Here is a 14,098-nt window from a genome sequence, read left to right as displayed (position 1 = left end):
TTCTTCTGCTTCTCTTTTTCTTTCATCTTCTATCCTATTAACTTCTAGTATTTCAGTCATTCTCAGGGCCTGACTTTCATACTCTCTTTTTAGATTTGTGATTTCTTCAAACAACCTTTTGTTCTTTTCCATCAAATCTAAGACTGATTCTTCTGATTCTTTAGATCCACTTTGTTCAGAAAGTTGATCTATGATATCCTGACTCTCATTTAGTTGTAGAGTTAGTTCCTTTCTTTTAGCAAGTGATTTTCTCATTCTCTCTTTCAGCTAAGCAATAATTTCATTTGTTTCATCAATCTGCTTCTGATATCGGTATTCTTCCATAATCTTTTTCCTCATGTTGTCAAGCTTTTCTTCAAAGGACCAAATCTCTGATACCAATTGTTAGTATTTAACCAGTGACTGAGAGGGGGGTGAATCAATCAAAGCAATTACTCATAATTCAACCATTCAAACTAATTGGTCTGTAACTATCCTTCATATTGTCTTAAACATTTTATAAATCATGAAAGTAAATAATATCAAAGAAAATAGATTTGCATGCACACATAAGTATCACATAACATAGGCAATTATACATGGAAACCCTCGATTAGAGGGAGAAAACAACGATGGGGATAACCCATAATCTCACTTACTGCATTGAAAAAGAGTGCCCTCTTAAGAGCTTACAATTTGTTCTTTCTAAGAACATCACCCTATTAGAAGTGATTGGTATCCGGTTAAGAATACCTTAGAACTTGTTAAAGTTCACCTTGCTAGAGGATTTTACAACTTCTTATTTGAAGTGACATTGTTAAGAGATTTTACATAAAGAACCGGTTAAGGTTCACCCTATTAAGGGATTTGCAATGATTTAATTGTTAGAAGGCAACAAGGATGAATGGTCTATCTGATGATAGTACCTCTGTCTCATAGATCCACTCTACATACTATGTTCTACTAATTAGTGTTGGCTTCACCATTTCATACCTCTTTCACTTGCACTCTGTTATGCTCCCCCTGTTTTCACTTTCACGGATTTCTTTCACATGAACAACAACATAATCAAAATGAATTATGTGAATATATTAGCCTTTGGTTCTGGTGCCAAATTTTCCTCCAAAATAAAAATTCAAAATTTTGTTATTGCACCTTAAATTACTCTCCAGAAATTATTCCGGGAATATCAATCAAGATAGTTGTTCATGCCGATAAGTTCGTCGATTGACTGTCAGTTCAACTAGATGTTAAGTGGACATTTCCAAGTCTATCAGTTGAGACTCCTATTATGTCGGTGTACCAATCAAATTTTGCCTAACTTGTTACCTCGTGTATACTGGTGTATTATCTACTTAGCCGATTATCCTCTTGTGTACCGATCTGTTGACTGCTTAGTCGGTTGACCTCTTGTGTGTCGGTCTAGTCACTGCTTGGTTGGTCTACACTCTACTTACCCTATTTACACACTTATTACTAGTCTATACTCTACTTAGCCGGTTAACCTTTTTATACCGGTCTACTCATTGCTTAGCCAATCTACACTCTGCTTAGTCAGTTAACTTGTTGTCGATAGGACTAAGAACTCTTGTTCTTTACCATTTATCCTTTAATTCTTTACCAATGGACTATGAAGACTCAGAATATGATGTTGTCAACAATGACAACCATTTCATTCATCGGCCATACAAAATGCACCAAAATGCCAACAAACTCCCCCTTTGGCATTGGTGGCAAACACTAAAAAAATGTGTCGGCCAACAGTCATTTTCATCCATGAATTATTTTGATATTTGGAAAATCTTCATTTTAGAATAGAACCTTCCCGTTTGAGTGTATCTCTCCCAAATAGGCACATGTCCTTAAGGACACTTGTAATTATTTTCCATGATACTTGCCCTTCTCAAGGACACTTGTCATTTCCATCCATGAATTATCTTGATATTTTAAAATATCTTCATATTTGGAATAGAGCCTTCCTATTTGAGTGTCTCTCTCCCAAATAGGCATGTGTCCTCAAGGACACTTGTCATTATTTTTCATGACACTTTCCCTTCTCAAGGACACTTGTCACTTTCATCCATGACACTTGCCCTTCTCAAGGTCAAGTGTCTCATTTTCATGCCTCCTCTTCTCCCATCTTGGCCTATTTAATCACCTCATTTTCCGTCACAATCCATCCACTTTCATGCTATCATACTATTATAATACCAATTTCATTACACACATCCATATAATTTGCATCCAATTTAGCTTAAGTTTTTGCATATCCAACCATCATGGAGCACATTCAAGAACCCTTGGAAGCATAGATTGATTACACATCCAATAAAAGGACCATCAAATCGAAGGGTTATTGGTTTGCATTTTAATTGCTTGATTTTTATTTAAGCTAATTTTCCTTCTTAAGCATCCTTATCTTGAGTGTTTGATTGAATTGTGTTTTAATTAGATTGTTAACTTAGTATTTCAATCATTTTATTTGCACATATTTTCACTCACACATTTATGTCATACCCAGTGGGACTCACTTCATGGGTCCATCTCATGTTCTTTGTTGTTTTAGTGTGTTTTATTGTGATTTTTTACACTTATAGGAAAAAATGCAAGAATACAAGTGAATTTCCACCTCGACAAAACTTTGTTTCATCTCAATTTCAATTTCTTAAAATATCAAGATTTCCTTGTGAAGTGGTGGGAATGCTCTATGTTTTTATTTTCTATCATTTTATCAAATTTAAATTTTCTCAGTTTGTTGATAACTTGCTAACGTTTTTTGTTTGTGTAGCTCCATCGCTTTTCAAAGACCCCACAACTCAAACGCTAACTAGTTTATTATAGGACCACTAAAGAGGGGTGTTTATTTTTAAATAATCTTTAGGTTTAAAATTTACATCATCTCTTCTCTTAGTTATAAAACACTTCAATTTCATAAGAAGTTGAACCCTTTTATTCCATGTTTGGTGCACTTGTGCATGTCAGTGGACCTACTGCTAACACTATCCTCTCCCCTGGCTTTCATGGTCCTAGGTGCAAGAGTAAAGTGTTAGCGATGCTCAAATTTTTATTTTTTATTAGAGGGTCTACCTCCCAAGAAGCCATTAAGGTCGGGTGAGAGGGAACGGCCCAAGTGGTACTTTATTTCGGTCTGCTATTTAAATATTCATGATTTTGGCAAAAGCCATAATCATTAGTGCAAATGCATTATATCAATGGTTTCCCTTAGTATCTACATGAAAATACGTTTGTGGTCTTGATGTAAGTCAAAATCCTCTTTTGTTTGTGTGGCAGATGCATAAAAATATGTGTTCTACAAGTTGGGATATCTCTTAAATGAGTTATCTGCTGCATGTATAGCCACTAGATTTAACCTGAAAGTTCGCCCACTACAAACCAATGTTTTTAGTAGCCCAAAAATTTTGATACTTGTCGGTACAGGAGGTTGGACCTCTGAAGATGCCCCAATTCATATTGTTCATTGTTGAGACAGATGTCCCTCAGTTGACAAGATCTTTGGATCTTCGAGGTATGAGATTTTGGTGCACCTGAAAAGTGTGTCATGTAAGGGGGAGCCACTACCTCCAAAATCTCTTTTTGCTTGCTTTGACTCAGTATATAGAGAAATCCAAGTGGGGAATCAACAAGTTGTATCTGTATTCTACGCTTTAGGATGTTTTGTCTATTTTGTCTTCACATTTTGACCAATAATTGTAAACACCTGGGCTGCTTTAGGCCCTCATTATTTTAGTTGAGTCATAAATTTTGCATTTATGCTTGATGTGTTTTTGTGCCACTCAAATATTTTGCCAAAAAATAAGTCCAAGGTCACCCATAAATAGTGAGTTTGCAGTCTGAAATCTTCATTTTCATCATCTTACCTGGTTAGCAACCGCAAGTTTGTTGCTTGAAACCACAGAATTACCTATAGAAACATGGGGTTTACACCTAGAAGTGGCAGGATTTCCATTTGTCCAAATTTTTCCATCATTAGGTCCGCTCATCTATTTCCACGAGTTTTCTAATCATCCAAACTTGGTCTACATCCATTTGTGCTATCATTATCTGATTGGTCCCATCATCTTGATCATCCTAGCTTTTGAGTCATTATCTTGGTTATAATTTCAATCTTGTGTCATTATTATTACTAGTTTTCATCCTTCATCATCTTGTGTTGTCATTATCTCATCATCGCACCTTTTCCTAAATTAGGGATTAATCTTTCAGTTACATCAAATATTTTAATCCAATCAATCATGCCATCAATTGGTTTACCCCATATCCTTTTGTCTTGAATTTGTCATCTAATATAGTTGAGTTGAGTTAATCGATCCTTTATTCCATCTCATCAAATCAGTTGTCCCTTTTTTCAAGTCAATCATCTAACCAGTTCATCAAATCAAATCAAAAATTGATCCTTTTTCATCCTTGGTCTCATATTCCAAAAATTGCAAAGTCTACATCCTTTTTTAGTGACTATCATCACTAGCTATTTGATTATATCATCTATAGAGTTTAGTATTTTGCATCATTGTGGCCTTGTCACCTCGAGCTAGAGGTTTGGTTTGCATTAGTCCATCTTGATACTTAAGTGCATCCTCTTGAGTAGCTTCAAAGACATATTTTTCAATTAGACACATTCATTTGCAATTTGAGTACCAAATCATCCTAATCAATCATCTCATCTATCATTTTGCCAGTTTGATCAAATCAATCAGTTAATCCAATCCTTGACTTTAAAGTGTTTTTTGTTATCATATCTTTTCATTTCATATTTCATGTTCATCATCACTCAGTCCTGATCTAGACAAATGATGGAACAACAACTTTCCTAGTTAGGAGTAGCGATTTCTGACCCACAACCGAATCCTGTTTTGGGTGCCAATCCTATTATGTCAGAAAGTGTCATTGTTGGTTTTGATCCACTTAATCTAGTAGTTTTTAAAGAGACTACGGTTAATCAACTAGATAAGACCAATGTCCCAGTTAGTCTTGTTGATCAATTCCTCTCAAATCCAGATAATGCTCAAATGGTGGATGAGATCATTAAAAGTTGCAAAAATATAATCTTTGCTAATATGGTTGCCCAAGGTATGACCATTGTGTCACCTGATAAACCTATGATTGCTAATCTGCAAGGGTCACCTCAATAGCAAGTACCTTCACAACAATCCCCAACAGTGCTACTTTCCATTCAAACTTCAATAATGGACCACAACAAAATATCCCCACTTCTATCTATGGGATTACCACCTATGGGTATGATGGAAAGACATTATCAACCTTTCTATGACACTTCATCAGGTCTTATGCCATCTCCAGCCTCAAAGGGATTTATTTACAATGTACCAATTGTTGCACCATCTACACAACTTCTTACTTCGATTCCCATGGTCACTCGAATTCCCATGACTTCCAACGTAGTACATACTGCTCCTTTTATCAATACAATCACAAGACCATGAATTTACCTTCTACACAAACACCAACTTGGACCACAAGAATGTCAAGTTATCCTCTGCCACCTATTACACAAGCTATGACTAGGAGCATGATTTATATAGTACAACCATCATTTGTTCCCCCACCTATATAATCTATACCATAGGTTGCTAGTACATTTCAACATCAACCTCAAGTGACTGTACCACCTATTGTTTCACAACCATGATTCAATTACTTACAAGATCCATCTTCATATTATATTATTCCAAATGTTCAACAGTTACCAAGTGGCAATAGTCAAAATCCTCCATTGTATAATACATAACAACCTAACGTGTCACATCCCATCTATACTAGAGGTAGTTATCTGCATGTGGTATTCATCAAATTCAACAACCTCAAAATGTGTAGTATTAAAAACAATATATTCCTTCACAATAGAATGTGGCAACTTACTCTTGACCACCCCAATATCAACAACAACAACCACCTTTTGTTTAACAAAATGTCTTGTTTATCAGAATATGACAAGCTATCAATACCTGCAACAACAACCAAGTTATGTTCATCCATCTCAAATGGAATATTAAACACTGCTTTATCAACCAACTACACCATCTCTTGAGTCATTTCCAATCAACACTTAATGGGAATAAATGAAGGAATCTCTTAAAACTTTACAAGACAATAATTCTAAGAAAGTCTTTAAATTTGATGAGCTTTTCCAATATCTGTTTGATAAGTCAATAACATCAATGTCATTCCCCAAAGATTTTGAAACTCCAAAATTTGATAAATATAAGGGGAAAGGTGATCCACATCATCACATCAAGGAATTCTATATGGCTTGTCAAGAGGTTGCATATTGCCATAACTATCTCCTATGTATGTTTCCCAAGAGTCTTAGTGGTCCATCTCTAGAATGGTTTTCTAAGTTGTCGTTTGGCGTTATCACTACATTCGCAAAATTATCAGAGATTTGTGGCCCATTATCATTACAATGAGGAAAATGATATTTCCATGCTTGATCTTTGTCAAGCCAAATAGAAAGGAGGTGAAAGTCTCTTGGATTATATCCAAAGATGGAGATCACTTGTTGGTCATCTCCCTTGTGCAATGCCCGATACTCAATTGGTTCCAATATTCATTAGTAATTTACATCTGAAGCTTGCATATCATATTCGATTAAACTGTGTAGTTAAATTAAAGGATATAATGTCTAAAGGACCACCAGTAGAAAAGGCTTTGATTGGTGAAGGAATCATCAAAATCTATAAAGAGTCTTCTAACAAACCAACTGGTGACAAACAAAGTTATTGGAACAAAAACAAGAATTTTCTGGGAGATGGGGTCAATAATTCTAAGATAGTTCAAATGGTTGTCACCGCAAAACCACCACCTACAAAAACCTATTCTAATCAGCAATTGTATACTAGTCTATCACCAACAATACATGTCACTCTGCCACCTCGGGCTTACCATAATCTTCAAACATAGACATCAAATTTGAAAACTTATCATACAAATTCCATCAATGTTTCTCAAGCTCCCCCACGATAAAAAAATTATAATAATCTAAGACATCAGTTTACACCCATGGGGGGACCCTTGGATGTGATCTTCAAATGCATGGAGCACCATAATAAGGTTGTTTATCGACAAATGATACCATTTGGTGAGTCCAAACCCAAGCTTGATTGGTATAAAGAGAATGAGTATGGCGCTTATCATCATGTCAAGGGTCATGTGATGAACACGTGTATGAATCTTAAGCATCAAGTAAAAAGATATTATTGACCAAGGAAAAATCGATGCTAACCCTACTATAGGAAAGTCACCTAATGCAAACCTAGGTATGTATAAAGATGCTCTTCCCAAACATCAAGGAGAGGATAGTACATCCAATGCAGGTCAATCTCATACAACCAATAACATCAACAATAAAAATATTTCATTTGACTATGGTAGTACGATAGGTTGTGTTACCTAGTTATAAGATCATGTCAATATGATATGTGTCAAAGGAGTCAATACTCAATGTGTTGCAACCACTAGAAGAGCTCATATGATGGTCCTTGGAGCTCCATCTCCTACCACACCTCAAACTCTTATGTCTATGCAGTACAACATTATTGAGCACTTAGGGATGACCCCTATGCAAATCTCCATTTTAGATTTGCTAAAAGCATCACCTACTAATTAGAAGATTATTAACCGTGCATTGCAAGAGATTCACGTTTCCAATAATTCCAAGCTTTGGTAGCACATTTATCTACCACATACCATCTCGGGTTTACCCAATCTGATATTATGGTTCTTGATCCTAATCACATCGGTCCACTTAATATCAAGGTCATTATCAAGTATTACAAAGTAAAGAGACTCTTGATTGATAATGGTTCTCCCCTAAATCTTTATACATTGAAATTTGTTATGCAAGTGGTGTACAATGTCACAGATTTTCATAATCAATGCATCACTATTAAGGCATATGATATTGTAGAGAAGCTCAGTAGGGATGATCAACCTTCCAATTCAGGTGGGCTCAGAAACATAGGACATGCTTTACCATGTCATTGATCTTGGTATTCCATTTAATATCCTCATTGGTCGGCAATGGATCCATGCCATGTAGGTTGTGTCATCCACTTACCATCAATATCTCAAGTTTCCATATCAAGGTTGTGAAATCACCATTCATGGTGACACTCAACCATTTGAGTATTGTCATGCTCTTAAGGTATTTTCACCATATTCCTATCATTGTCCAAGCATCGACATCAAAATATCTCAAGATAATCCATCATCCTCATATCTTGACCCTGATTCCATACTTACTACTGATAAAGAAAAAACTTCTATCTCATTTGCCTTATCCAAACTCAATATGAACAATGTCAGTTGTGGTGAATATGATTTACAAGGAACCCTTACAGTGGGTGCACTACCCCTAGATCCTTATGCTCATGGGAAACCTACCAAAGAGAAAAAGAAGAGAGATCATGTGGTTAGAATGTGTGGTACTACTACATTTCAATCTCATGGTGAACTCAATCATGAGGTTATTGAAGGAGATATCAACCAATGGATTTTCAAAGATGTTGTGGACAATGATACCCACCCGAATCACTTCAAAGAGAAATACCCAGTAGGTCACAAATTGGCTACCATTAAATTGGATTACCAAGGTAGAGGATTAGGACAAGAAGAACATGGAATCAGAAGACATATTGACCCAGTTCCAAATGTTCACCATTAAGGGTTTGGTTTTGGACATTCCTCTCATGAAGCCTCAACTTGGGAGAGCACATCTGGAAACAATGAAAACATTTTGGTTAATATCGAGGACATACTTGATGAGGTTATCAAACAAGGGTGCAATGACATGGATAGCTCCTTGACCTTTGGCACATCTACCCTCTTTGATAATTGACACATCTATTCTTTTACTTGACCTTCCCCTTCCCTATCCCAAACTCATTGATTAGGTTCAAACTATTGCACACCTTGATATATTCTATAATGATGTAACACTCTTACAATTCTTGGGGGAAACTAAGTGTGCACCATATTATCAATTACCTTAGAACATAGCATATAAGTTGGACCCTCTAGGATACCTTAGGGAAGAGGGGATCCTTAACCACAAAAGTGAAATAAGAAACAAAAAATCCAGTGTCTTCTAGTGAAAACCTTTCTAAGGTACTTATAGATCCTAAAAAAGTAAAAATAAAGGGTGTATCTTCTGGCGAAAACCTCTCTAAGGCACTACAAAATGAGGACTCCCCTATTCCTCTGATTAACATATAGGTTCCTGATAATCCCCAATTCTCATTGATGAGACAAGATAAGTTAACTTGGGAATTGCAGAAAAACCCCAAATCGCTTATGTGGCAACATCCCTGTTTGATGAAGAGTTTCGAGTATTCCTCTAAATCCTCCATAAGTGGCACATCAACTTTGCATGGTATTATGCAGACATGTCTAGGCTTGATCCTGAGATTGTAGTGCATCACTTGGTCATTGGTCCAAATGTTAAACCTGTTAAACAAAAGCTCAGAAAGATACATCCTCGAATTGCATTATTAGTCAAAGAAGAGTTGGAAAAATTGTTAGAAATCAAGTTCATCCAACCAATTGATTATTTAGAATGGATTTCCAATATGGCACTTGTGTCCAAACCCAATAGGGATATTTGAGTTTGTACTAATTTCAAAGATCTCAATAAAGTTTGTCCCAAAGATGATTTTTCACTTCCCAACATTGATATTCTTATTGATTTAACAGTGGAACATGAAATGATTTCCCTTATGGGTGGTTTTTCACGATACAACCAAATAAAAATTGTAGAGGATGTTCTGCATAAAACAACATTCACCACTTCATGGGGACCTTTTTGTTATCAGGTCATGCCCTTTGGTCTCAAGAATGCAGGAACCATATATTAGTATGTCATGACAGTAATATACATGCATAAGATACTGGAGGATTATATAGATGGCATACTAGGTAAATCCAAAACCAAAGCAAAAATCCAACTATTCTTGAACAAATCTTTGAATGTCTGACTAAGTACAAGTTATGCCTCAATCCCAAAAAGCATGGGTTTGGAGTTACATCAGGAAAACTTCTAGCATGCTTCATAGTTTATAGGTGTGGTATATAAGTAGATCCTAAGAAAGTCAAAGCAATAGTAGAAATGCCTCCACCAAAAACATTGAAGAATATACGTAGTGTCCAAGGAAAGCTACAATCTATTAGATGCTTTATTGCACAACTTGTAGATAAATGTTAGTCATTCACATATCTTCTTAGACAAGCTACAAAATTTAAATGGGATGCTCAATGTCAGCAAGCATTTGACAAAATAAAAAAATATCTGGCCCATTCTCTAGTGTTAATGTCACCAATTCCAAAATGACCATACCTTTTGTATATCTTAGTTACTCTAGTTGTAATGGGAGCACTCATTTACCAACACTATGATCAAGGAAAAGAATGTGTCATTTACTACATCCGTCAAACCCTAGTAGGATATGAGCTCAATTACTCACCTATGGAAAAAGCATGTCTAGTCGTTGTCTTTTGTTCACAAAAACTTTGACATTATATGCTAAGTGTAGACGTATAAAAATGACCATATTCCTAAATGAATATTTTATGTTCATTTCTCTATTTGATTAAATCCAATTTAATTAAATTATCCACATTCCTCTATTTAATTAAGTAAATTACTCAATTTATTTAAATAAAATTCACTATACCCATTTAATGAATAAATCATTTTATTCAATTAAATCCCCCCTATCCACTTTTAATTAAATTCAAATTTAATTAAATAGTTATCCTAAATTAAATAAATATAATTTATTTAATTGCAACCAAATTGAATTAAATCATTTATTTCAATTAAATCCTATTATCCCTCCATCCACTTGCAAAATCCTACATCTCTCACTTGCCTTCCTAAACCCCTTTCTAATCCCTTCTAGAATCTTCTAATCGCTTCTAATTAACCTAACGCCTCCTCTAAACTTTGTCACATCCCTAAGCAAAGGGAAGTCACTTCTCAAACCCTCAAAGTCTTTGATAACCATTAAAGGCTTTCAACCTTCAACCACTAAATGGCTCAAAGTCTTTGATAACCATTGAAGGCTTTCAACCTTCAACCACTTAATCCACAAAGTCTCCAATAACCATTAATGGTTAACTCAAACCCTCCTACATGGTTAAAACATTTGTTTTGACTCAACCTTCATCCAACCCAAGGGTCTCATCAGGCCTTTAATGCTTTGACCATGATTATCTCTTAATCATTTGCACAAAGGTTTATCCTTGGATTAACTCTTAATCCAGTGGGTAATCTTAATTTAGACTTGACCCTTAGCCTTTAGATAACCATGAGGTCTTCTTAGGCCTTTAATGCCTCCAACCCCTTCTCTCAACCCAATCCTATATTGACACTTGTCACCATTTTGTTGGTGTCAATTGTGCACATGGATCCCCAACTTTCAAACTCAACCCTTGATTAAACTATTCAATCCTTACCATCCATTGCCCTGTTTTTGCTATAAATAGAGCTCTCATTCCTCCATTCTTAACAACCATCTTTCAAATTTGAAGCATTACACTTATGCTCAAATTCTTTCAAGCTTTCTCATTTCATATATGCTCATCATTTAGCCTCTTTTAGATCAAGAATTAGACTAAATATGCATGTTTAGAGTAATTCCTTTACCATTTTAGTTCAATCATAGATTAAATATAGTATGCTAGGATAGTATTCATACTAATCTTGTCATCTTATCATTTAGTTTATTGCATTTTAGAATCATACCTAGCCTATAATGCATCTCATACTAAAATCTATCAGAGCATCCCTCGTTCTTACATTTGCCATCCCTGAACCATTTTGCTCAGTGATCTGAGAGCAAAACATTGGTTTGAGGGACATTGTGAGATAGAGAACCATGGGACCCTCCTTGGGAAGCTGAGTAATACGTTATTACTCCATAGCTTGCACCAAGAAGTCTTGTGTGTGTGTGTGGACTAGTTTCTAACAATATTTTCACATATTGAGTTTTATCAGCCCATTTTTCCCGCATACATTTCTGGCGCCCACCATGGGGCTCGACCCCAAATAATAAATTGGTTTTTCAAATTAATGACTTTTGCAGGTCCGCGGGAAATAGGAATCGGCGCATCGGAAACATTCCATAGCGCATCCGATTAACAGTCTAGCGCATCCCACTCACTGTTTAGCGCGTGGGATCCATACTATAGCACGTAAAGACCTTTCTTTAGCGCATGACTTTAGCTGAAAATTTCTTGTAGGTCTCGACGTGGGCAAAACACAGAGTAGCGCATCTAATAAACATATTAGCGCATCAGATCCCCATTTCAGCGCTTATAGCCCATCATCCAGCGCGTAAAACTCAAATGTTAGCGCATCATATTTCAAATTTTCCTGTAGAACTAAGTGCAGGAGAAAGAAAAGGAACAGAGCAACGCTTCCAATTCACAAAGTAGCACATCCAAGCAAGAGTATAGCGCAAAGGAACATCAGTGTAGCGCATCTAGTTTTTATTGTAGCGCGTACAGTCCATTCTGTAGCGCATCAGAGACAGAGGACTAAAATTTTATTGTAACCGAACTGAAATTTTAGACTTGTAAAAGTCCCCCAGATCATCTAACATTTTCTTTTTTTTTTTTTTTTTTTGCTTGCAGGATTCTAACAGTTTCTTGCAGGTAGAGTGGGGAATTTTATTTTAAAAATGATTTCTTTTGTTGACCACAAAATCAAAAATTTGCTTTGTTGACCATTTCCTTTCCATAGATCAAAAAATCATTCTTTTAAGGTAAAATGAACACCATGTTTTTGTGGAGCAACATCTCCGCCTAGATTTTAACAAATCACTGATTTGAAAGGATAAAACAAACCCAATTGATTGCTCTATCTCGAAAGTGGAAGGAATATGCTCTCCCCTTAACTAGGTGATCAAAAATCCAGACCACTCTTACAGCTTTTAGTAATTCAAGTATTAAAACCTATAGCAGGCCTGCCTTCCCGAGGAGTTGCAATCAACTCTTAAAGCCATTTATGGCCAGTGTGAAGGGAATGACCTAAGTGGGGAATGACTTTGACGCCAAGAATTCCAACCCACTATAATCAAATGTGGAAAGTGACGAAAGTCCTTTTCAACGGTTGCGCGCAGTGATTAACCTTCCCCCAGTATCCTTGAGATACGTAAAGCCTTTGTTCTAAAGGTTGGGAAGCCTCCTGAGGGAGTTTATCACTGACGGCCAAACGGGAAGCCTGATTACGAACCATAGAAATAGAAACTTTGAGCCGAGTCAGTAACCAGACATTTATAACATCATAGTGCAAGGGTGGGGAAGAATCCACCCCCAAGATTACTCACCATATATCTCCCAAGATAACTACTCAACTGTGAAGCAATTCACTTTGAGTTAATTTCTGGCAAAAGGCAAAAAAACGGGCACCCTCTAGGGGGTGACACGGCTGTTTGAGCTGACGGAGTATCGAGACTAGTGGGCTATGATGTTATTTATAACCCTTGACTGAAGAGTCTTTCTAAAGTGTATTACTTGTATCCAAACCTGTTAAAACATTGGAGATTTGAACACATCCTCGCTGAACATACACTTTTTGCTAGATTAGGCAAAATGGTTGTACTTTTTGTGCCGTGCTTGCATTTATTACTTTAGAAAATCATCCATCACACTTGAAAATTTCTCAACAAAATTCAAAATCCTCAAGAAATCACCCAAACGAAAAAATCAGGGCAGTCTAGCGCATAAGAACAACATCTTAGCGCGTGGAAGACTTCTGTTAGCGCATCCAAACCTCAAATTAGCGCGTGAAGTTAAAACAGTAGCGTTTATCATAAGGCAAAATAGTATAAATTCCTTTAACGCATACGAAAAATAGTCTAGCGCGTGGCAACAACAGCATAGCGTGTAGGAAACAAGAATTAGCGCATAGAGTTTAAAAGTTAGCGCGTAACCGGCCAAATATAGCGCGTAGCTTTTTCAAACTAATTCCAAAATAATTTTCAACAGTCCAAACCTTAGCGCGTAGAAGAAACAGGTTAGCGCGTGGCATAGAAACATTAGTGCATACAATCAAAAAGTTAGCGCTTAGAAAACTCAGGAT

The sequence above is a fragment of the Cryptomeria japonica genome, chromosome 1, assembly GCF_030272615.1.
Source record: "Cryptomeria japonica chromosome 1, Sugi_1.0, whole genome shotgun sequence".
Lineage (NCBI taxonomy): Eukaryota > Viridiplantae > Streptophyta > Pinopsida > Cupressales > Cupressaceae > Cryptomeria > Cryptomeria japonica.
This window is presented reverse-complemented; position numbering follows the sequence as displayed.